The sequence below is a fragment of the Medicago sativa genome, chromosome 6 (assembly GCF_051527215.1).
Source record: "Medicago sativa cultivar Bolivia chromosome 6, Bolivia_mono, whole genome shotgun sequence".
Classification (NCBI taxonomy): Eukaryota; Viridiplantae; Streptophyta; class Magnoliopsida; order Fabales; family Fabaceae; genus Medicago; species Medicago sativa.
In genome coordinates this window covers 84,360,702-84,387,289 of record NC_140754.1, presented here as the reverse complement: position 1 = coordinate 84,387,289, position 26,588 = coordinate 84,360,702, and the positions used below count along the sequence as shown (strand labels likewise).

General features: G+C 34.4%; 1 pseudogene across 1 annotated transcript; it reads left to right on the top strand.

The window, feature by feature from the left end:
• The first annotated feature begins 846 nt into the window (after window positions 1-846).
• Window positions 847-25,600, top strand: LOC146917537 (uncharacterized; annotated as a pseudogene). The gene is made up of 6 exons (XR_015016670.1): window positions 847-952; window positions 18,316-18,454; window positions 23,156-23,211; window positions 24,425-24,506; window positions 24,817-24,937; window positions 25,025-25,600. The product of XR_015016670.1 is annotated as an uncharacterized LOC146917537 (transcript).
• The last annotated feature ends 988 nt before the right edge of the window (window positions 25,601-26,588 follow it).

Genomic DNA, 26,588 nt, shown 5'->3' with positions numbered 1-26,588 from the left:
TACTCAGTAGAAACTAAATTATGAATTAACTGCTTGTTTGTAAGATGTTATGAATTTGAACTAAAATAAATCCAACGATAAATATAAAATTTAGTACTTGTTTAACTTTTATAATTCTTGGTATAAGATGTTTTATTAATTAATATATTTTTTGTTTGAACCGATATATAACATAGAATTTAAAAGCGCATAAAACACTTAAGAATTTCTTACTAAGTTGATATCTTAGAAATTTTAAAGTCTTAAAAGTTTGTTTTGTTTTGTAATTGTTTACACCTCTGATTGTATATCAAGTGTAAGAAAACTCTTTAGTTTGTAAACTCTTAGAAGTCTCTTTCAGTTGTGATTGAGCATTTGCAAATCTCTTGCTTGTGTGCTTGATCATAGGAAGTTTCTTGATTGTGTCCTTGAGCATTTGTGATTATAGTGAAAATCTCTTGAAAGTGGAAGGGGACTGAACTACTCCTAGCTTGTATGAGCAACCAGTATAATAGACGTGTGTTTGCTTCTCTCTCTCTCTCTCTCTCTCTCTCTCTCTCTCTCTCTCTCTATGCTTGTTTTACACCATTGTTATCAGACTTTGAGTCAGACTGTGAACATCTTCAGACTTTGACCATTGCTAAAACACTTAGAAAAACTTAAAAAAAGCCAACATAATTCAACCCCTTCTTGTGTTTTTCTCACCTTAATAATCATCAAATGCGATCCAATTTCCCTTTGTCTTCTCCAAAACCCTAATCCCTAAATTGGTGTTTCCATCGAGCCATGTAGCCCACTATTATTTGGGTTGGACTCAATTTTTATATCCCATGAATAAAGTGGGCCGACCCTCTCTGGCCCATTTACATGAACTGGCCCACCGAGCCAAAGCGGACTGGGCTGTGTAACATCCCGCTTTTCGGCAATAAGAATATTACCAGTCGAACGTGCCAGAGGGTTAATGTTATGGAAAGTAAGTATGACGGGAAATGTTTATTACGTGATGTCAGCTAAATACGAGTTAAGTATCAGTGTCGGATTAAACATGTTTAAGATGAAGGGCATTTTAGTACTTTCACACAAGGGAGTATATAAGTGATTTTTGGGCAAAATCTTCATAATTTTGGGATGTTTCTCTCTCTAGGTTTTGGGAAAATTTCTCTCCTCCTTCTCTCTAGAACCCATCGCCTCTCTCCCTCTCAAATTTACAAACTCTCTCAAGGATCCTTTGGTTGGTGATGAAGCAAGCATCATGATCTTCTTCTTCTTCTTCTCCTTCAAGAAACAACTAGAAGCTTGGATTGATTGTTAAGCTAAGGATCATGGATGAAGCAAGAGTTAGGGTTTGATCTTTGGAAGCTTGGAACTTGAAGCAAATACAAGAATCTTGTTAGGTGAGTTCTTAGATAGCTTAATCACCTTTGGGTTGTGTGAAGCTCATGTAAGAGAACTTGTTATTGAAAGGTTAAACCCCTTGAGATCATTAACAAGGGAAAGGAATTTATTATTAATTGTTATTTATTTGTTTTGTAATATTATTAATTGTTATTTATTTGTTTTGCAATATTTAACATTTATATCCATATAACATGTCATCTGTTATACCCTAATTTTGGACCTAAAAATACCAGCTCCATTCATCTTTCCTGCATTTTAAGTCATTTGATATGTCTCTGATCAATTGCATCTTTCTCTGCATCTTATTTCAATATTATTTGCGAAATTCATGAAAAAAGGGTATTTTAGTCATTTCCTGTATCCAAACTCAGTTTAGTCCTTTAAAAAAGAAAAAAATTGTTGTTTGAGTCTGTTCAGTTGGTTTGAATAAGTCCTGCTCCAATTTCATGTCAAAATCCATTTCAAAAATTGCATTTGAAGTTATTTTGAGTCAGTTTAGCCCCTAGGGGCATTTTAGTCTTTTCATGTGTCAAAGCTCTGTTTAATTTCTAAAAATTGTCTCTGAGTCTTTTAATTTCATTTGTATAAACTCTTGCCTGGATTCTCTGTTAAAAACCCACTTTAAAATTGCATCTGAGTCATTTTGAGTCGTTTTAGTCCCTAGGGGCGTTTTAGTCATTTCACATGAAATTTTGGCAAAGAGAGGTTACTTTGAAGTACCTCATTTAAGTAATTGGTTCGTTTTAGTCCGTTTTATCATTTTTAATCGTTTCACTTTACGTTTTTTCCAATTTACCAATTTTATTCCAATTTTTATTTTCATTTTAGTCCCCAAACTTTTAGAAATTGCACTTTGGTCCTTTTGTGTCATTTTTTTTTCTTTTAAGGTTTTTATCTTTTAGTCCTTTAAGTCAACTCTCGTTTTAAAGTCCTTTTAGGTCAAACTTTTTTTTGAAGTCCTTTTTTGGGTCAATTGCAGTCCAGTCATCTAATTTCATCAAATTGCATATTAGTCCTTGTAATTTTTAATTTTTGCAGGAAGGTCCTTAGGCCAAGTTCAGTCCAAAACAGGTCCAAAATTCCAAGTCCAGAATCAGTTAAGGTCCAGAATATGTGGCAAACCCTTATTGGCTCACAAATACACTTGTCAAGTTATAAAAGGTCCCAATCATCACAATCCCATTCAGATTGCGCCAACACATCAAAAAAATCAGAAACAGATCATCATTTTCTCTCTCTATTCTGTTACGATCAAAAAGCCAGAAATAACAAGAACATGAAGAACACAGAAGAACATTCATAGAACCCTAACTTTCCCGGATCACAAATTGAACGAAATTGTAGAGAATTTCGTGAAGTTCTCAGAGATTCAGAACTGAATCTTCATCATCGAACTGAAAGCACTGCAATTCCAGCACGAATTCGTTACCAAATTAACAAATTCGTACGATCACAGCGAGAAGTGAGAAGAAGAGAGAATCGAAGCAAGTTCTGAACCAGTGAAGAAGAAAGGGAAGAGAATAACTGATTTATTTTCAGTTCAAGACTTACCAGAAGCTTGCGTGGATCTTTTTGTTCGAATCTCCGAATCAAAATCAGGTAAACATATAAAACCTTCTCGTTTTCCACCCTAAATCATCATCGAAGGCTTGAAATTGAAAATAAACGGTGAATCAAAGTGAAAACTTCGAACAGATTCGAAAAGTTTGAAACGAAACCCTAAAAATGTAAAATCACGAAAGTTCACCGTTTATTCTTCAAATCAGAGTTCAAATTCATCATCAGCATAGAAAATAGGTCAAGTTAGGGTTTAGTTCCAAGAAGATTAGAAATTTTTTTTGAAACCCTAGAACGTAAGATTCGAACGTAGATCTATTCGAATTTAAGCCTCGTTTCAAAAAACTAGTTCCAGAATCATAAAGAGGAGGCTCAGATGAACACAATGATGTAAAAAAGTTTCAGAAAACGTTCAGGTGTGGTGGCGCCGCCGGCGAACCACCACACCTCCGCCGTTGTGTTCATCGGAGAAGATGAAGAGAGAGATTGCAGAGCATCTCTCTCTAAAACGTTGTAGTGAGAGAAAGGGAAGAAGGAAATGAACTGGACCGGTTGTTTTGTGTTTATATAAACACATGAACCGGTCTGGTCCAGTTTGGTTCATTCCTTTTCTCAATCCACATCGTTGGATCTTTGGTTCGCCACGTGTATGATCCAGATGTCTTGCTTCCATGTGCCTGAACCACCTTATGGTGTGCTGCGTATTTGTGACCGTTTGATCTAGGGTTTGGGGATCTTGGATCAATCCAACGTGCCCGATACGTTTGGATAGTCCAGGATCCGTTTTCCCTTTGGGCCTGGGTCTTTATTTTCGTTTCCTTTGATTTGTTGCTATTTTGCATGCTGTTTCTTGCTATTTGCACCCTTACTTGTCCAAAACTCTTCATAAAAATTCCTAAAAAATCCCTATGAGTTTTTGATCTTTTTCTTGGTACTTTTGTGGTGTTGTGATGTGTTAAATCTTGATAAAAAAATATGTGTGGTATTTTCTTATTAATTGTTACTATTTTAGTTGGAATTTGTGAAGTTTTATATGTTCTCGAGCTATAAAAAACCCCTTTAAAAATTCTAGAGAAATTCATGTATGTTTCTTGTTATTTTTGTGATATTTCTATGCATTTTGTTCACTGAAAATTTTGTCAAAAAATATTAATACATTTTCTTGCATTATTTCTTGATTTTATGTGAAAAACCCTCAAAAATTGCTCAAATTCCATTCTATGCTCTTGATGACTATTTGGTGTACATGTTATATGATTCTATGAATTTTTAGCTACTGTTTGTACATAATTGTGGTGCTTGTGTGTGAGTCTTGGTTAGTTGCTTTGTTTTACAAGTTACATTTGGGCATAAATAATGCATATATGTCTAAATTCACCTTAAAAATGTCAAGCCCATCATATTGCCCTAATTCTCACTTTAAGACTTGATTCTAAACCTTTGGAAAATGTATGAGAATGTGAGGATTTTAGGCAATAGGATTCTTACATTTTGTGGGGGAATTTTAGTCATATTTTGCACTTGCTTTGGCTTTATTTTGTGTTAGTTTCCATACTTTTACCATAGTATCCCTTGCCTTATTTCCCTTTATATTATCATATGCTACTAACCATTTTCTTGTGTTTCATATTGAAGGTGAGAAAAACACAAGAAGGGGGGTTGAATTGTGTTTTAGAAAAATTCTTCGTTTCTCCTAAAAACTGAACACACTGATCAGAAGCTAAGCGAGACAGCTTCTGAAGTGATAATCAGAATCTAAATGCAGCGGAATAAAACAGAGAGAGAGAGAGAAGAAGAACGACACAAAGCAATTATACTGGTTCCTTCCACAATCCGGAAGTAGTCCAGTCCCCCTTGCACTTCCAAGGAGATTTCACTATGAGTAATATCTGATTACAAATGCTCAAGCACACAAGCAAGAGACTTCCAATGCTCAAGCACACAAGCAAGAGACTTCCTTTGCTCAAGAACACAGTCAAGAGACTTCCTGCTCAAGCACAACTGCAAGAGACTTCCTAACTAAACAAAATTACACAGAAAATTGTTTAAGGTTGAACACTTGATATACAATCAGAGGTGCTCACAATACAAATCAGATACAGACTCAATGGACTTAAGAATTTCTAAGATATGACTTTGAGACACAGAAATTCTAAGTGAATGCAGAACAATTTCAGCAGAGGTTTGGTACTTGTGAAAATCTTGTGAGTCTTTCGTTCAGCGTTCTTGCATTACCAATTCTCTAGGTCTTCACTCCTTTATATAGAGGTGTGAGAGAGACGTTGTGAAATTGCCAGCACACCAAAGAGTCGTTGTTGAAGCTTGATCTTTCACCAATAATCTTTTGCCTGATTTGGCTGTTGTCCTATGAAGAACAAATTTGAAATCCATTCCTTATCCAAAGGAACATCTATGCAGGCGAAACCGTATTCTGGAGCTGTTTTCTTGTCCTGTAGCGCGGACACAAAACAGAGTAGTGGAGAACGTGGTTGTACAATTCGTACAAAGTACAATGTCAACGCTTTCGTCCAAATTGCAAACACACGCCTTCAAACACCTTTGAAATGACCGTTGCAAACTCCACTAATCCTTTGTTTGTGTTTTCGAATCCAATAGACAGCTTTTGCATTGATAATTCTTCAATTCTTGATTCTTTGCAAATCCAGTTGATATTCAGCTTCTGGTGAAATGGCTTCTGATGAGGCAGCTTCTGATGATGCAGCTTCTGATGATATGACTTCTGCAGCTTCTGATGACGCAGCTTCTGATGATGTGGCTTCTGGACCTCTTGTCTTCAGAAGCACTATTCTTCAGGAGCAGCTTACTTCAGGAGCGCTATTTCTTCAGGAGCAGCTTGACTTCAGGAGCGCTTTTTCTCTTCAGTAGCAAGTTGCCTTCAGGAGCGTCCAAGCTTCAAATTTTTGTTGTTTCCATAGCTCTTTATTTGCTCATTCAGAACCAATGATGATGTAACTTTATAATTATGGTCCTGTACACTTGAACAAATATTAGCTAGTCCAATTTACAATTTTTAATACCTTGTTATCATCAAAACCCTTTAAGGTTCATTGTTAAACACATTTTGTTCCAACAATCTCCCCCTTTTTGATGATGACAAACAAAAGTATTTAAAATTGATCAATTGTTGTTAATCTAATTAACAAGTTAACTTTGGGGTTCTGAGGTTTGTAAGCTCAGAATCTGAGGTTTGTAAGCTCAAACTCCCCCTGAGTCTGATAGTCTTTAAGGTGAGGTTTGTAAGCTCCCCCTAAGTTCTATCCAGGTTAATTAAATTCATTTTTCGCGCAATAATATTATCAGAGCTTAAAAACAAAATTGAATCATTGAAAGAATTAACTTATAGATAAGAAGAATGGTTCAATTAATTTTACTTGAATTTTGATACTCCTTCGTTCGTTCATAGCTTATACCAATAAGGTAAAAAAAATGATAGAAGGTTTTCAAAAATTTCAAATGCCATTAATGGGGCTCAGAGCCTTTAAATACTTGTCACATATACTCCCCCTTTTGTCATTATCAAAAAAAAATAAAATAAATTTAAGCATAAAAGACAAAAAGATATGAGAAAAACTCAAACAGGAGAGAGTATAAAAGAAAGTGAACTAAATAAGTCAGAGCAAAATATATGAACATGCATATCAATTGTCAGAAGCAGCTAAACAGTCAGAATCAGTAAGCATTCAGAAGCAAGAGAAATAAGACAAGATGGTTTCAGAAGCAAGGACTAAGAAATTTTAAAACAGACAACAAACAAAGAAAAACACAAGGGTGTGCAACTAAGGGTTGGTTTGTTGTTGTTTCTTCATCTCTTCCATTTCTTCAATCTTCTTCTTCAACAGTTCTTCAAGTTGTTGTTGCCTCTGAAGAAGAGCTTGTTCCCTTTCTCTAGCTTCTTGCTGCTGCTGTGCCATCTGTTTCTTCAGAAGCTTACACAGCCTTGCTTCTCTGGTCAAGTAATCCGTTTCAAAGAAGAAAGGCTGGTTTGCCAGGAGCAGTGTAGAACTTCTTACTCTGAGACTCTGATTCAGATGCTCCATTAACTTCCTGACAGAGGCTTCCTTGCTTCTGATGCACTTAGCCCTTAAGCTTTCAATTAGCTCAGTTGCCCGGTTCTGAAGTGATGCCCAGGAGTCTTCATATGCACTTGTGAGATCAACTGTCCTTCGTTGATCCACAAGATTAAGCAATTGACTAAGGATTGTCAGAAGCTCAGAAGTAATATATCCAGATTCCAGGATGTTTGAGGGTGATTGTTCAAGGATTTCAAGATCAGAATCACTGATTTCCAAATCTTGAACAGGGTTAGGAACTGGAATGGTAAAGTGTGTTTGTGTGTTTGAAGATGAAGGCTGGTCAGAGGCAATGTGAGTGGTAGTGGTTGAGGCTTGAACATTGACTAGAGAGATGTCAACATCCATGGGAGTTGGTTGTGGGGAGTGTTCAATTTCAGTTGGTGGTTGTTGTGGTGAAGTTGATGTTTGAGTGTTGAGTTTGGGGTCAATGGTAGCTGTTGGTGATTGTGGGGGTGTTGTGGGTTTATGTGGTTCTGGTGTTTGTTGATGGGGGTTTTCTGAAACAACATTTTCAGAAGCAGCTGCTTCTGGAGTTGCTTCAGAGGCCTTTTCTGAGGTAAACTCAACATTTTCTGGAGGAATCATGTTGAGAGGTTGAATGTTAAGAGGTTGAGGGTTAAGGCGAAAGATAGTCTCAATGACTCTTTCTCTCTGCACAGCCATTTCAGCCAACTTCTCATTAATTATGTGACCAACTGGTTCATAAGTAGTTGACTGAGAGGGCTTTTTGTTGGTTTTGGTTGATGTTGGCTGGCTTTTTACTGGTTTTTGAAAGAGTTGGGCTAAGGGTATATCATCATCAGAATCATCAGAATCTGATAATGGTGAGGATGCGGAATCTGATGATATATTAATTACCTTCTCTGGTTCAGGATCAGAATCCTCTTTAACAGACTCACTGGTCATCAGCAACAGTTGCTTGGCTTCTGAAACTACAGACTCTTGTAGCTCAGCAGCAATCTCCATAGCTTTTCCAATAGCTTCTGACACACTAGTAGCAGCTTCAGTCTTCTTAGACACATGAGGGAAGTTTTTGGTTCTCCTTACTGCTTGCTTCCTTTTCTTCTTTGGTATTGCAGGTTGATCAAGAGTAATGCCAACATCCATGATCATCCTGGAATCCATGTTTTCAATAGCTTCTTCGATTGAAGGTATTGATGAACCACCAATCTTGAGCTTGTCAACAGCAACTTTCGCCTTTTTAGCAGATTGTTCCACCTCTAGATATTGCTCTGCAGTCATCTTTCTTTTTGACTTTCTGCCTCTGGCTCGTGGCAGAGCACCACCATACATTTCCTCTGGAATATCTTCCAATCTGATTCTCTGATTGGTTGCCTCAAAATGTTCCTTGATATAGTACATCTGCACTTCAATGGGATCTTTCTTGCAGATGGGTGGAAAGTCCTTCATAAGATCAGACTTAACAAGTGATTCACTCAAATCTGTATGAAGCTTGGTGACAGCAGGGATCAACTTCATATTCTTGAGGGTTTGTGCATTAATGAACTTTCCTGTTTTAGTATCAAGCAGCTCATCTGTGAAGGCTTCAGCACTGCTCAGCTTGTCCAAGACTCCTCCTTGATAGAATATTTCTGACAAGAGTCTTCCATAAGGTACCCAGGTTCTATTCTGCAGCTGACTCTGTTTCAGACACTCTATCAAGTATTTGAACATATATTTTGGCACGTTCACTTTCTCCTTCTTAATGAAGTGCTGAAGAAAGACCTTCTGTGCCAAATTGGGTTTCTCACTTCCACCACATGGGAGTAAGTCCTCATTCTGAATCTTCAGAAGCAGCTTCTTATCCATGCTTAGATCAGCATACTTTCCTGCTTGCGTTGAGTTGTACAGTGCCAAGTTTACTTTTTCCTTCCAGAGGCGTTCTTCAGCTGTATTTGAGAGATCAATTCCAGAGTATTTTCCAGAGGCCTCTCTACAGAGTACAGCTTCTATCTGCCATTCCGCAATTCTTACTGGAATACCACAAATACTTGACCTGATTTCAATGCCTGTAAATGGCTCAAGTCCCATCTCTTCTCTGGTCTTCCCTTCCAGTTCGGGATAAATCAACACCATTTGACTTTCTTCAGTTATAGACGCAGCTTTGTCATAAACCTTGGCCCTCACCCAGAAGTGTCTTACCAATGCTTCGTATGTTGGTCCATTCAACATCTTGAAGTAATGCATAAGTTCCTGCTCTTCATAGTAGCTTCTGATCCAACACTCATGGAAGGCGAGTGATTCAAAATCTACCGGATTTTCTATTTGAACTTGTAGTTCCCATTCTTCCAATTTCATGCTTCTTCCTTTGTAGTCATATTCAGGGATCATTCGTGAAGTAGATACGGAAACTTCTCGTTGCGAGCTTGATTTTGTTGATTGACGAAGATTTGAAGAAGATGAAGATTTTAGGGTTCTAAGGTTGAGAGAATGCGCTTACTTCGCAAGAGGTTTGAGAGCAAATGTGTTTGTTGTGAGTGAGTAGTGTGTGAATTGTCAAAGTGTTAAAAGTAAAACGATTGCAATTCAAAAGAGACAAACAAACATAACATTAATGACAAAATTGGGGGCGCGTGAAAAGTACTTTCAAAGCTATTAAATCATCATTGCCCTTTTAGTTATACACCAACACATACAGGCCACGTAAGAAGTTCACAGAGTAACTACCAAGTTAGTGGGCCAAAAGTTACTTTTTAAAAGGTAACTTCCAACGTTTCCACTAATTCAACTATTCAGAAGCAATAAATCCAGCTTCTGGACTTCAGATGCTGACGTCATCATCAGAAGCGAGTTCTCCTCAGAACCTCAATAAAGAGCTTCTGATGGACTACTGCTTCTGAACTAACTTCAGAACCTAAAATCCTATTCAGGAGCAAGCAAGCATTTAATCAGATACAAAGTGCATGTTCAAATTTTTCTTTATAAAATCAAATCTTTCAACAGTTAAAGGCTTAGTAAATATATCAGCCCATTGATTTTCAGTATCAATGAATTGTATATCTAAAATTCCTTTTTGAACATAATCTCTGATAAAATGGTGTTTGATTTCAATGTGCTTCGCTCTTGAATGCAAAATTGGATTTTTAGACAAACAAATAGCAGCAGTATTATCACAATAAATGGGAATACTGTTAGCAGTTATCTGATAATCTTCCAACTGATGTTTCATCCAAAGTAGTTGTGTACAACAACTTGCAGCTGAAATGTATTCTGCTTCTGCTGTAGACATAGCAATAGTTGTTTGTCTTTTGCTAGCCCAGGATATAAGATTATCACCCAGAAATTGACAATTGCCACTGGTTGACTTTCTTTCAATCCTATCACCAGCATAATCAGCATCACAGAATCCAATTAGCTTATAATCTAAGGATTTCCTATAAAGGAGTCCAAGATTGGTTGTTCCTTTCAAATACCTGAAGATTCTCTTGACAGCAGTCATATGAGATTCTCTAGGATCTGATTGGAATCTTGCACACAAGCATACACTGAATAAAATATCTGGCCTAGATGCAGTGAGGTATAACAAAGAACCAATCATACCTCTATACAGCTTCTGATCTACTTTAGTTCCTTCATCTTCTTTGCTCAGGTTGCACGTAGGATGCATTGGAGTGTTCATCACTTTACAATCTTCAAGTTTGAACTTCTTCAGAAGCTCCTTTGTGTACTTTGATTGATGAACATAGACTCCATCTTTGCATTGATTGATTTGAATGCCAAGGAAGAACTTCAGCTCTCCCATCATGCTCATTTCAAATTCATCCTGCATTAACTCAGAAAATTCCTTGCAAAGAGATGCATTAGTAGAACCAAATATTATATCATCAACATATATTTGCACAACAAGAGTATCTTTCCCAAGGGTCCTTCTGAAGAGTGTAGTGTCAACCTGTCCTCTCTTAAAATCATTTTTGATTAAGAAATTACTTAGTCTATCATACCAAGCTCTGGGAGCTTGTTTCAAGCCATATAGTGATTTCTTCAATTTAAAAACATGGTCAGGATATTTAATATCCTCAAATCCAGGAGGTTGCTTAACATACACTTCTTCTTCTATGACACCATTGAGAAATGCACTCTTGACATCCATCTGATATAATATTATGCCATGATTAACTGCATAGGAAAGAAGTAACCTGATTGCTTCCAATCTTGCAACTGGAGCAAACGTTTCAGTGTAATCAATGCCTTCTTGTTGACTATACCCTTGTGCAACAAGTCTGGCTTTGTTTCTTGTTACTTCACCTTGCTCATTCAGCTTGTTTCTGAATACCCATTTTGTTCCAATAATGTTCTTGTGCTGAGGTTTGGGTACCAGATCCCACACATCATTTCTTTGAAATTGATTCAACTCTTCTTGCATAGCTAGAATCCATCCATCATCTGAAAGTGCTTCATCAACTGTTGTAGGTTCAATCATTGAGATTAGTCCAATCATTGACTCTTCTTGTCTGAAATGTGATCTTGTTCTTCTTGGACTATCTTTGTTTCCAATGATTAGCTCTTCAGGATGTGAAGACTTGTGTTTGAATGTGTTTCTGGGAGGATCTTCTTGATGTGAGTCATCTTGTGCTTCATCAGAAGCAGCTTCATCTTGCGTTTCTGATGTGGGTTCAGCTTCTGGACTATCTTCAGATTCAGCTATCTGATCAGGTTCTGGAGTAGCTTCAGGAACCTGTATCTCTGCAAAACTTTCACCTTGCTTTGAAGTTTTATCTTCAAGCTCCTTGTCATCAAATTTAACGTGCATAGATTCTTCAACACAAAGTGTTTCTGAATTATACACTCTGTATGCCTTTGACCTTTCAGAGTAACCTAAAAAGATTCCTCTTTGGGCCTTGGCATCAAATTTCTTTAGGTAGAGCTTGTTGTTCAGAATGTAACATGTACATCCAAATTGATGAAAGTAAGAGATATTGGGTTTTCTTCCTTTAAAGAGTTCATATGCTGTTTTCTCCAAAATAGGTCTAATATAGATCCTGTTTTGAACATAGCATGCTGTATTCACTGCTTCTGCCCAAAAATGTTTTGGTAAATTGTTTTCATGAATCATGGTTCTGGCCATTTCTTGTAAAGTTCTATTCTTTCTCTCTACAACCCCATTTTGTTGTGGTGTTCTAGGAGAAGAGAATTCATGGAAAATTCCATGTTTTTCACAAAAAGCTTCAAATGGCTCATTTTCAAATTCTCCACCATGATCACTTCTGACTTTCAAAATTTTTGATTCTTTTTCAGATTGAATTTGAGTGCAGAAGCTACTGAATACATCACACGCAACATCTTTACTCTTTATGAATTTCACCCAAGTCCATCTGCTGTAATCATCAACAATGACTAATCCATATCTACTTCCATATAAGGATGCAGTACTTACTGGTCCAAATAAATCAATATGGAGTAATTCTAAAGGTCTTGAGGTTGAAACAATATCTTTTGTTTTAAAAGATGATTTCACAATTTTCCCTCTCTGACATGCACCACAGAGTGCATCTGAATAATAGTCAATGTCTGGTAGCCCTTTCACAAGTTGTAACTTACTAAGCTTAGAGATTAACCTCCAGTTAGCATGTCCCAACCTTCTGTGCCACATCCATTTCTTATCATTCACTGATAGTAGGCACATCACCTTCTGATCAGCCAGTTCAGAAAAATTGATTTTATAGACATTGTCAACTCTCTTTCCTTTGAACACAATGGATTTGTCTTCCTTGTTGATTACTGTACAGTTGGGTTTTTCAAAAAGCACATCATAACCATTATCACAAAATTGACTAATGCTCAAAATGTTATGTTCAAGACCATCTACAAACCATACATTATTAATTGAGGTAGAGGAGTTACCAATAGTTCCTGTACCTATGATCTTGCCTGACTGGTTGCCTCCAAATTTCACATTTCCTCCCTCTTTCATTGTTAGGCTGAGGAACATGGACTTGTCTCCTGTCATGTGTCTTGAGCAACCACTGTCTAGGTACCATGATCTTTGCTTTGGCACTGCTCTTAGACATACCTGCATCATTGACATTTTTAGATTTAGGTACCCATTGTTCTATGGGTCCTGGAAGGTTAGTACTTAAGGCTTTACTCTTCACTTCTTGTACCTTGTGCTGTGAGTTGGGTTGCTTCTGATTAACCATCACCTTAGGTTTTGGTACTTCAGAAGCAGTAACTGTCTTCTTCTGAAACTTAGACTTCAGAACCCCAGATTTTGGTTTCACCAGACTCTGAGGAATAGGTTCTGATCTTTTCAGGATCCTAACCTTTGAAGTTTTGGAATCAGATTTGATCATAGCCTTTGACTTAGAGTTCTTTGGCTTTGAAGTAATCTTAGCCTTAGAACTAGAAGCTTCAGGTTCTGATTGAACAACAGTTTCCAACTCAGCCCCTTCTGGTACAAAGAATGTTTTCAGACCTTCCTTGATGCATTCACAACAAGACTTTAGATTGGTTTTCTCCAGTTTCACTTCTGGAAAACCAATTCCTCTGCCATTGTTCTTGTAAATGCTATAAATCATAGAAGCCACTCTGCTTCTGTCAATGCCAGATATAATAAAATCTTCAAGAGCAATTTCATGGTTACTTAAAGGTTTTTCATTACACTTTTCTTGTAGCTTCTGACATAAGAACCTGAGCTGATCTTCATATGTTTTACACATGAAGTCAAAGCCCCTAAGTCCTTGTTCAGAAGCTTTCAGATCCAATAAAGTTGATTTTTGCTGTTGTACCAAATCAGCATATTTTTCTTTTAAATCCTTCAACTCATTGGTTCTTACTTCAAAATGTGTAAGAAGTTCTTTAAGTGACTCAACAAGTTCATCTCTGGGAATTTTGGAATATACCTCGTTTTCATCTTCTGAGTCTGAATCTGACCCAACTTCTGAAGTTGTTGTTGCTACCAACCCAACAGCTACCTTTGCATCTTCATCAGCTTCCTCTTTATCAGATCCAGATTCACTACCCAAATCATCCCAGGTTGCCATTAAACTCTGCTTAATCTGCTTCTTGAATTTGCTTGGTTTGAATGTAGACCTCTTTGACTTGTCCTTTGACTTTTCTCTTTGAAGATCAGGGCATTCAGCAATGAAGTGACCTGGCTTCTTACAGTTGAAGCATCCCTTCTGATCTTCTTTCCTTGAGCTTCTGGAGTTACCCCTTCTGGAGAGAAACTTTCTGTTCTTCTTGGCCAGATATTGAAGTCTGTTTGAGAGCATGGCCATTTCTGCAGCATCTGGTTCAGAGTCTGAACTTGACTGTTCTTCCTCTTCAGATTCAACCACTTTGAGAGCTTTTGATGACTTGCCTTTGGATGGAAGAGCTATTGATTTACTCTTCTTAGTAGACTCATGTTCATTAAGACTTAACTCATGAACTTTGAGAGAACTAACAAGATCTTCGACACTTAAAGTGTTTAAATCTTTAGCTTCCTCAATGGCAGTCACTTTTGGTCTCCATCTGGCAGGTAAGCTTCTGAGTATCTTGCTTACATGATCAGAAGCAACATAGCTCTTCTTTAGAATCTGTAGACCAGAAACTAAGGTTTGAAACCTTGAGTACATCTCCTCAATAGTTTCATCATCCTTCATTTTGAATAACTCATACTGATGTACAAGCAGGAGAGCCGTTGCTTCTTTGACCTTCTTGCTCCCTTCATAATTTGAACAGAGAGAAGCAAACATAGCTTTAGCAGTGGATTTGTCACTCATCTTCATGTATTCTGCTTTGGGTATGGCAGTGACAAGAGCTCCTCTGATAATATGATGCTTCTTGTAAAGTTTCCTCAGTTCTGGAGTATGTTTCTTTCTATCCACAGCAGCTCCTTCTTCATCAAGGACTAAATCACCAACACCATCTTCCAGAATATCCCATAATTCTTCATCTAGGCTCATGATGTAACTGTAAAAGTTGGTCTTCCACCAAGAGAACTCTTCAGCATCTCCATTGAACTTTGGAACTTTTGCAATACTGGTTTTCTTACTATCACTATAATCATGTGAGACATGTTTATAGCTAGTATCACCAGGACCAGTAGGAGTAGGAGTAGACATGTTTTTCTCAGATCTTTGACTGTTGCACGGTTAAGTGTTACACAACAGACCAAGGCTCTAGATACCAATTGAAGGTGAGAAAAACACAAGAAGGGGGGTTGAATTGTGTTTTAGAAAAATTCTTCGTTTCTCCTAAAAACTGAACACACTGATCAGAAGCTAAGCGAGACAGCATCTGAAGTGATAATCAGAATCTAAATGCAGCGGAATAAAACAGAGAGAGAGAGAAGAAGAACGACACAAAGCAATTATACTGGTTCCTTCCACAATCCGGAAGTAGTCCAGTCCCCCTTGCACTTCCAAGGAGATTTCACTATGAGTAATATCTGATTACAAATGCTCAAGCACACAAGCAAGAGACTTCCAATGCTCAAGCACACAAGCAAGAGACTTCCTTTGCTCAAGAACACAGTCAAGAGACTTCCTGCTCAAGCACAACTGCAAGAGACTTCCTAACTAAACAAAATTACACAGAAAATTGTTTAAGGTTGAACACTTGATATACAATCAGAGGTGCTCACAATACAAATCAGATACAGACTCAACGGACTTAAGAATTTCTAAGATATGACTTTGAGACACAGAAATTCTAAGTGAATGCAGAACAATTTCAGCAGAGGTTTGGTACTTGTGAAAATCTTGTGAGTCTTTCGTTCAGCGTTCTTGCATTACCAATTCTCTAGGTCTTCACTCCTTTATATAGAGGTGTGAGAGAGACGTTGTGAAATTGCCAGCACACCAAAGAGTCGTTGTTGAAGCTTGATCTTTCACCAATAATCTTTTGCCTGATTTGGCTGTTGTCCTATGAAGAACAAATTTGAAATCCATTCCTTATCCAAAGGAACATCTATGTAGGCGAAACCGTATTCTGGAGCTGTTTTCTTGTCCTGTAGCGCGGACACAAAACAGAGTAGTGGAGAACGTGGTTGTACAATTCGTACAAAGTACAATGTCAACGCTTTCGTCCAAATTGCAAACACACGCCTTCAAACACCTTTGAAATGACCGTTGCAAACTCCACTAATCCTTTGTTTGTGTTTTCGAATCCAATAGACAGCTTTTGCATTGATAATTCTTCAATTCTTGATTCTTTGCAAATCCAGTTGATATTCAGCTTCTGGTGAAATGACTTCTGATGAGGCAGCTTCTGATGATGCAGCTTCTGATGATATGACTTCTGCAGCTTCTGATGACGCAGCTTCTGATGATGTGGCTTCTGGACCTCTTGTCTTCAGAAGCACTATTCTTCAGGAGCAGCTTACTTCAGGAGCGCTATTTCTTCAGGAGCAGCTTGACTTCAGGAGCGCTTTTTCTCTTCAGTAGCAAGTTGCCTTCAGGAGCGTCCAAGCTTCAAATTTTTGTTGTTTCCATAGCTCTTTATTTGCTCATTCAGAACCAATGATGATGTAACTTTATAATTATGGTCCTGTACACTTGAACAAATATTAGCTAGTCCAATTTACAATTTTTAATACCTTGTTATCATCAAAACCCTTTAAGGTTCATTGTTAAACACATTTTGTTCCAACACATATCTCATACATTCCATAAGTATATTCCCTCATTCAACCTTAGCTCCATCTCTTGCACTTTAATTCCTATGCTAAGACTTAGAAATTTTGCAATTTCCTTTATGTCTAAATTCTTGCAAGACCATAGAATGTATCTAGGCCAATGATGTAAAGGACAATGGACTCTAATGATGTACACCGACACAAGCACCGACACATGCACACACATCACATAGATATCTTTAGATGTATGCTTAGGATATACATGTTTAGATGTATGTTTAGGATTGTATGTTTAGATGTATGCCTAGGATTTACACTTAGAAAAATCATTTTCCAAAAAAATATGAACCATATCACTCAAATCACTTTCTAAATAAACCTTGGGATCAAGATCCCATTGATTTTCCTTTCATTTTCTTAATAAGAATTTTAATGAATTTTAATCATACTTAGGCCTTTTTCCAAAATCACTAATCAAACCCCACTTTTTTCTTAAATCTCAATGCTCATGAAGCCTCTCAATCTCCATTTTTCAAAATTCCATTTTCAAACTTAAAATCAACCAACAAAAACAAAAACATTTTTGGAAGAGAACTACGGTGGATTTGATCCCTTAAAAGGGTACGTAGGCAAGGAATCAAAATTCCTTCAATTCAATTAAAATAAAAATTCAAACACTTCCTTCTCCCTCCAATTCTTCACTTAGAAAACTCTTAGGTTTAAATAAACGCTTTCAAGTAGCATTTAAAAATAAAGCGCACGCGTAGAAAATAAAGACGGTTCCTATAGGATACTATAGTCGTTATGGGTGCCTAACACCTTCCCATAGCGGAAACAACTCCCGGACCTCGATTCTCAAGGGTTTTGCTTATTTTTTCCCTTCCCAAGAAAAAATGAGATATCACCGGTTAAAAAGGTTCAAACGTAATCAATGTTTGACACCCGAAAACCAAGATAAAACATCATCAGTTTAATATTTTTTTTGGTAGTGGCCGAGGTTTGAACCTCGGACCTTTCATATTTTATGCATTGTCCCAACCAACTGAGCTACGCTCAAGAGGACAGTTTAATATAATAATTCATGGTTAATGCAAAATTACGGTCAAACTTTTTTTTTATTATATAAAATTGGAAGGATGGAGTATTAAATTGTGATAATTATTTTCCTATTTTTTTCATAATACATAGTTTGAAATTTACTAGTATTTATATATAAAAAAAATATATATCATTAATTAGGTCAAATATATTTTTTGGTATAATATTATTATTAGAAGTTAATAAATATTTCCATTCATTCAATTTGATACTACCAAAAAAAAAAATATAAACAAAAGAAGAAGAAGAAATATCAATAAATAAAATGGGAAATAATCAAGTGCAAATTGTTTAGGAAGGGTACACCTAGTCTTGGAGAAATAGCACGTATGAAGAGCTTATCACCTTTCAAATTACGAAATTGTCTTTAAACTTTTATCGTGTCAAATTTTTATTTGCTAACTACAATCACTCTTCATTTGCATTTGCTTTCATATGCACAAGGAAGTATAAAATCAACTTAAGAAAACCAAATATGAAATTGGTAAGCATTTTTTCTTCCTTCTTAATCTTATCTCAATAATATAATTGTTGCTTCTTGTATTTTCTTATGCACTCCCATCATTTGTTTCATAAATGATTGTTGTTTATTTATATATATTTATTATCTTGCTTATTTGTTTCAAGTAGAATCAGATCAAATGCATCCATCTGATAATGAAGAAGGAAATGAAGAAAAAGAAGAATGTGGTGAAGATGATGATGAAGAAGAACAGGAAGATGAAGCAGATGATGGAGCTGAAGAAAAAGAGAAAGCTGAAAAAGTAGAGTATGTCAATCCGATTTCTCATATATTCTCTCATATACTATATCATTTAGCGTTTTATTCTTCAATCATTTATTCCCCCTTGAAATTTTTATGTGGATTTTAATTACTTCATCTGATCTTAAATATAAGCAACAAAAATACATATATTTGGTTTAAATTTGGATCAAATACATTGTCATACTTAAGCAGCGGCGAAGCTCGCAGAAAATTTATGCAGGGGCCAACTATAAAGAAGAATTTTTTTTAACAAGCCAAAATGAATTATATTATGAACACGAGAGTGATTTAAATCGCACAAGGCGTGCAAAAAAGAGAACCACCCAAAGTATGTTACAAAGTCACCGGTGCCTAATCAGGGGAGCACTGCTAAAACAATAACAATGAAGAAAGATTTTTTTTTTAAAAAACAAACATATTAAATTGGGTTGCACGTAATGATGTCATTTAGAATGACGCTCATCACACTTCAACTATCATTGGGAGGACAACACTAGATGCATGGCAACAATGGCAATAGGTTCATAAACGGCATTCATCATCGGTTGTGCAACACGGGAAGAATAGAGTGCAAGGTAACAACTCAGTTTGGGAGAAACCGATCGAGACGTGGTTGAAGTGCAATGTGCACACCGCGTTCTATGACCGTAGCCGTATTACATCTTTTGCGTGTTGTGTTAGAGACTCCCTTGAGCATTTTATTCAGGCTCAAATGAAATGGCAGCGGGCAAAAAATTAAGGACTAAAATTAACAAATCTTAGGAACTTATCATATAAATCGCTATTTAGAAACGTTGGCCAAAATGCGTTTCAAGAACCCAATTTCATCCATAATTGTCTGTTTAATAATAGATTAATAATGTATTTTCAAATGTAAATAAATAAGTTATAAGTTATTTGCAAGAAACTCATTGTCCATTTAATTTGTCTATGACTATTGTCTTGATAATTTTTATTGTTGAAAAAATGTTTCTCTATTGTTGTTATTGAGACCAGAAGTATCAAAACAATACAAATAAATCTATCAATCATGTATATAGTAATTTTTTACTTTATTATTTATGTTAGTTTTTTGCAACTGAACTTGTTTGGGGTAGCTCAATGTTTATTATTTGAGGTAGCTGGATATAAATATATACCGACCAATTCAAGAATATATATTTTTTTGGGGTAGCCAAGGCTACCCCTCCCATATGAAGGGCTACGCCCCTGTACTTAAGATCTAATTAAGGATGTATGTGTATCTTTGTATGTTGGTTTCTCCGAGGCAGCTGGGAGTGTCACTATGGTTTTCACTTATGTGGTCTCATGCTTAATTTTTTTGGTTGTGCGTGGTTTTTGCTTAATTAGATTATAATTACATCATGGCAAGGTCCAAGGCATGAACATGTATTTCCATGAATTATTTGCAACTCTTTCTCGATATATTCTTAGATAGTTGTTTAGTATGATTTTATCTTGGCTTAAATATCACTTGGTCCTTAACACATTTTTAAAGTTCAATTTGATATAATAACATTAAAATCTTTAAAATGAGTAAGTCTGGTCCTTTAAGGGTTGTCTATTAACACAAGTTAGTCATTTCTGTAAAAAAAAAAATGACTTACTCCCTCCGGTCACATTTACAAGCAAATATTGTTTTTTCAAGTTCATTGAATAATTGATGTATTTGAACTATAATATGGTTCAGATACTTCAATTATTTAATAAATCTGAAAGAGGAATAATTGTTTATAAATGTGACTAGAGAGAGTAGTATATTAGTAAAATTACTAAATTTTGGTTTAATTTTTTTCTTGCAATTATAATACAAAATCTTTTATTAAATTAATGTAATCAATTTTGTTTGACACTTCATTTGTGAATAATTGTTATCAACTCTAGTCTTGCAAATAACAATGTATGAACTTTTTTTATCAAGTAAAATTTGTATATATTTAGAGGCCTAAGGCAATGTCTTCAAGGTGTCTTACCCATGAACCGAACCTAATTAAACATATTCAGATATATATACCATAGATACTCACTTCTAGCTCGGCAATTTAAGGTCTTGGTGACTCCCACCGTGGAGTAGCACAACCATTTACAAGTTTGAATCAAATCTTATAACAACACGACAACAAACAACATTGATAGAATGAACAAGAATAACCTTTTCAATATAAAACAAAATAAAAAAAGGAACATTACTTTGGTGAGGTCACACCATCCGACCATCATTGTCAGAAACACTTTTGAGATTAGGACCTAACCCCTTAATTAACCATCGATTTTGATATCATTGTTGGATCATGAGGGGAGCATTGGGGATCATCACATAGGGTCAAGACCAACCATACAAGTAAGTTGGATACCACATCTTAACTCAAAACATTAGGACGTTGAGTTTATGCATATTCTCATTTATATGTTGTTCAAAATTTACTTTTCAATACAACTATAGTGTATTTATTCGGCGTTGTTCGGGTTAGACATATAATTTAGGTTGACCAAAATTCTTCATGCATGACATTCCCAAATAAAATTCATCACGGATCGGTACAGAACAAATATCTTAATGGATGCACACGAACAGAAAAAGAAAAAAAAACCATATTTAAGTACCTATAAATCAATATATGCAGAGACGGATGAAATTGATTGGTTTCGGCAAAAATATTAATACATATATAATAAAATAACCATTTTTTAAGTACTCGAACTTGTAGAAATCCATACCTGTTATTAAATTAGTAAAATTATACAATTGTCGTCTTAAATAAAAAATTTCTTGTAGTGAAGTAAAATATAACTGGATTTCCTAATTAATGATTTTTGTTTGGTTAGTAATTTGTTGAAAGTTGGTTGTATAATAATTTTGTCTTATCAAAATCGATAGGATAAGTCTAAGAGGTGTGAGCCCAGTGGTAAAAGTTTGACTTTGTAACTTCAAGGGACATTGTCCAAATTTCATATGGAACACTTGCAAAATGATTATTAATGTCGCAATTAATAGTAATAAATTTAAGTAATAAATTATACATAAATTCAATTATTTTTATAATAATGTTTTTTGTATATAAAGTATGATTTTTTACGCCACATGTCGGTTCCACATTTATTCACAATATTTTTAATAATTTTATAAAACTAATATTTTATTTGGAGTAAATAACTCAACAAAATTCGTATTATTACTTTGATCTTATCAACTAAATATTTTATTTCAATTTTTAATTTATTTTTAATACTTATGTAGCATAAACATCTCAACAAACTACTCATTATATTTTAAATATTTCTACTCATCAATAGTATCAACCAATAGTCTATCTTTTATTCGTCATTTATGAAAGTTAATGAACAGAGAAAAAACTCGATTTTGTCTCATCTAATCATTTGACACCTCAAAATATTTTTACCATTTTTTATCTTTTGTAATAAAAAATATTACGTAAAAAAGAGAGAAAATAACTGTCAAAAGATTGAATTGTTTTTTCATTAAAAAAAGATTGAATTGTTTTTATAACAAAAAAATTTCTTTTATATAATTGTCAAAAGATTCTTTTTTTTAAATGTAAAAAAAAAATCTATAAATTCTTGAATATCATGTACTTTTTTGTTTAATACAATTATATATGTCGATGTGTCAAATGATTAGATGAGACAAAATCGAGTTTTTGTTGGTCAATAACTTTCATAAATGATGAATAAAAGATAGACTATTGATTGATACTATTGATGATTAGAAAATTTTAAAGATTAATGAGTAATTTGTTGAGATATTTATGCTACATAAGTTTTAAAAATAAATAAAAAATTGAAATAAAATAAATATTTAGTTGATAAGATCAAAGTAATATATGAAATTTGTTGAGATATTTACTCCAAATAAAATACTAGTTTTAGAAAATAAAAAAATAAAAAATATTGAAAATAAATGTGGAAGCGACATGTGACGTAAAAAATCTTACTTTACACACACACACCCGCACACACACACAGTATTGATTGATATGGAACTTCTAACTCACACTTGGCACAAATACATGTCACAGACTCACACACTTATATATTGTGTGTGTAGGCGGCACACATTATGATTCAGGAAATCCTTTTAAATTACAATTTTTACCACCCCCATTTTCACTCTAGAATGACTTTATTATATTTTCAAATATATATTAAAATGGTCGCAATATGTTTCAACTTTCAAGAGTTACTTCGATCTTAGTGTCTACACTATAACTCTACGAATACCTCTGAAGAGTGTAGCTCTTTTCTAAATTAAGAGGTCTTTTTGTTATCTTGTGTTTATCGATCTTCTCCATTTTGGGTTATTGTTTCATATATGGATTAAGTATGCTTTGTACTGGGTTAATATCTAGTAATCTCTTTGTTGTTTCAAAAACAAAGAACCACCTTTCTAAATAAAAAAAGAGAGTATAGATCAAATATATACTTCATAACTTTTTTTTAAAAATTCTAGCATTTTTAGATTTTAGTTTAAAATGTCCAAACAATATTTCTACTGTTTCTAAAAATGTATTTTTCCAGTTTTTGTATTCTCTCTATCACAATTGTTATTATGCAAGTCTTCAATGTCCTTGTTAGCAATTTAAAACGAATAGCAGTTTAAGAAAATGAAAAGTGGAAATATTTTCATAATGTAATGAATCCAACATTTTAACATTTGTGAATTCCTCTATTGGTTCTTATTTGCAGGTATGTGAGCATAGATTTGTCTAACTTACATGAGATTGAGTGCCCTATTTGCTTTGGTATGTAATTTACTCCCTCCGTCCCTTAATGTAACCCCCCTTTGCATTTTTCACATTTCTTAAGAAAAGTTGTCAGTGTAATTAATGTGTCTGTTTTGTGTATTAATATTACCAAATTGTCCTTTGTTTGTATGTGTATTTTATTTCACTATTCATATTTCAAGACAAGTTAGTAGTATTAATTAGGGGTATGTTTAGGAAAAAAAGTAATAAATGCATCTAGTAATTTGAAAAGGGGGTTACATTTAGGGACAAAAATAAAATCAAATGGGTGGTTACATTAAGGGACGGAGGGGGTATAAGGGAAATGTTAACTTGTGCCCTCAAGGCACAAGTTAATGAGTCAAATGTAGAAATTTTTTATTGGAATTCGTGTATTACATTTAATTTGTTGACTTTTAATTAGTTGAATGCACAAATATTAATGGAATATTTCTATTTTAAGGTTGCTTAATATGTGCCCTTAGGGCACAAGTTAACATGACCCAATTTATAATTAAGGCTAGATTTCCTTATTTATTACTACAAATATGGGTAATTTTACTAAAAAAAATTGTTCTAATATTAGTTTATGAGGAAATCTACGGTAATACTTAGATTATATATATGAAATTGTGTTGTAATAATTGCACATAACTTTGCATAAAGAGTAATACATTTTTTATTTATGGTATTGGTAAATTCTATTTATAAATAACGTATGTTGTAAGTCTAGCTTCATAATATTTATCTTTGTTTAAAATTAGAGATACAATAGGGTACTGAAAGGTGGAACTTGATAAACTCTAGATACACTTTTATTAACTTCCTATTTAATAATAGATATAATAATAAACAAATAGATATAATAATAAACATTTCTAGTTTTTATTCTTAAGATATCTCTAAATAATTCTATACTAATATATAAATTTTGAATTGTTAATAATATCTCTCTCTCTCTCTCTCTCTCTCTCTCTCTCTCTCAATTTAAAATTTCCTTCTTCATGTGGGGTCCTGCTCTCATTTTGTTCAAATCTATCTTTAGCGTTAAGATTTTATCTTCATGTCCTATTTATTGGTACAAATAGATAATCTAGACACATTTCTAGTTGTTTCCTTAATTATTTTTTTAAGAAGCAAGATGTTTCCTAATTAATACACACTTTTATATACACTCCACACTTTTCTATAGTTAATTAAAGTACTTCTATATTTTTCATTATTTGTGTAGGTATCATACGAAAAACAAAAACTATAAGAGAATGTCTGCATCGTTTCTGCGGAGATTGAATAGAGAAGTGCATTCGCTCTGGGTTTGTCCTTAAACTTCCACTATCTTTATTTATCAATATTACACACACACACACATATATATATATTTGGCTTTCGCACCAGTTTCCGACCCACCAAAAGTGGGCGACTAATTCGGCTCGTGTGTATAGACATGCGCACTGGCCAAGCGTTGTTCCCGCTGGGGAATCGAACCCGGTATTCCCCGGGTACGTCCTTGCAAGGAGATCCTTGCCCCTGGAGCCAAAGCAACTTGGTTATATTTCACTTATTTTTAGTTTGAATTGTATTGATTTCTTTAGTTGTTATATGTTTTCTTGTAATTTATTGCAGTAAAAATGAATGTCCTATTTGCCGCACACATTGTCCTACCCAACTCTCACTGAGAGATGATCCAAATTATGATGAATTGATTGCTTTGCTGTATCCAGATATTGACAAGTTTGAGGAAAAGGTAAGATATACACATTTATTTCATTTTACATAACCAAAATATTATATCTTAATGAAAAACTAATCAATAAGGTTATGTTCGACATAGGAATTGGCTTTGCTTAAAGAAGAGTTTCCCCAGCTACCTATAGTTGAAAAACCAGAGGAAGTTGTTGATCGTGAAGAAGAAGAAGAAGATTTTGTAGAAGAAGATTTTGTTGAAGAAGATTTTGTTGTTCGAACATTTGTGTTTGCTTTACCTGCTTTTCATCATATGAATGATGAAAATGATTTTGCTGAAGAACCACTTGTTGATGATGATGATAATGTCGCTGAAGAACTTGTTGTTGAAGAGGAAGATAGTGATGATAATAGTAGCAACTCAACATAGTGCCCCAATGATATGAACCTTTAAGGAACACTCTATCCAACTTTCAAGAGATGGAAATTAGTTTTAAGAATAACTAATGAGATTTGGGTGCATGATGCCCATTTGGTTTGTTTTATTTGATTTAAATTATGACAAACTCTTAAGTTTATTTTTGTTGTGAGTATTTTGATTATGTATGGAGCATGGGATCCTCATTATTTATGTGTTTCCCAAACCAAGTTCCCCTTTGTTTGGTGTGTTTTTGTTGAAATAAAAGTGGATTGAATTTCATGCTTAAAGATGGATCCCAATAAAGCTTGTAAGGAAGGAAGACAAAATTAAACAATTTTTGGTTGTAAAACCTATACTAATGTTCAAGAAGTGCAGTTTGGAGACCACGATTTAAAAGATTATGCATTGATATGGTGAGATTGAATCATCAAAGAAAGAATAAGGTATGGAGAGTCATCCATTGAAACTTGAAGGAAGATGTAAATAATGATGAGAAGACATTATTCACATTCTTATCATCTTAGATAACTCCACAAAAATAAAATTAAGAAATTAAAAGAAAGGGATAGGAAAGATGAATTAGATGAAAAAAAAAAAAAGAAAAGAATGAGGAATTGAGAGAAAAAGTGAAAAGAATGAACAATTAAGAGAAAAATAAAAGGAAAGTGAAGAAGAAGAAGAAGTTAGTAAATTTGTTAAACATAAAATTAAGAAATTAAAAGAAAGGGATAGGAAAGATGAATTAGATGAAAAAAAAAAAAGAAAAGAATGAGGAATTGAGAGAAAAAGTGAAAAGAATGAACAATTAAGAGAAAAATAAAAGGAAAGTGAAGAAGAAGAAGAAGTTAGTAAATTTGTTAAACATGCAAATGGATAGTTACACGTAGACTTAATCTCATCTTCATAGAAACTTTTACTCTCACCATTTTCTATGTGAACGTTTTCATTCTTTGAAATCTTCTATACACAAGGATAAACTTTAATAAACTTGAAATAGAACACATATTTGTATCATTTTATTTTAAATAATATACAAAAATAACTTAAAACTTCTTCAAAAAACTTAAAACTTCTTCAAAAAACTTAAAACAAACACACTTCTTGCAATGATTTCAGTCCGTAACAACTTGTTCATTACTCAGTAGAAACTAAATTATGAATTAACTGCTTGTTTGTAAGATGTTATGAATTTGAACTAAAATAAATCCAACGATAAATATAAAATTTAGTACTTGTTTAACTTTTATAATTCTTGGTATAAGATGTTTTATTAATTAATATATTTTTTGTT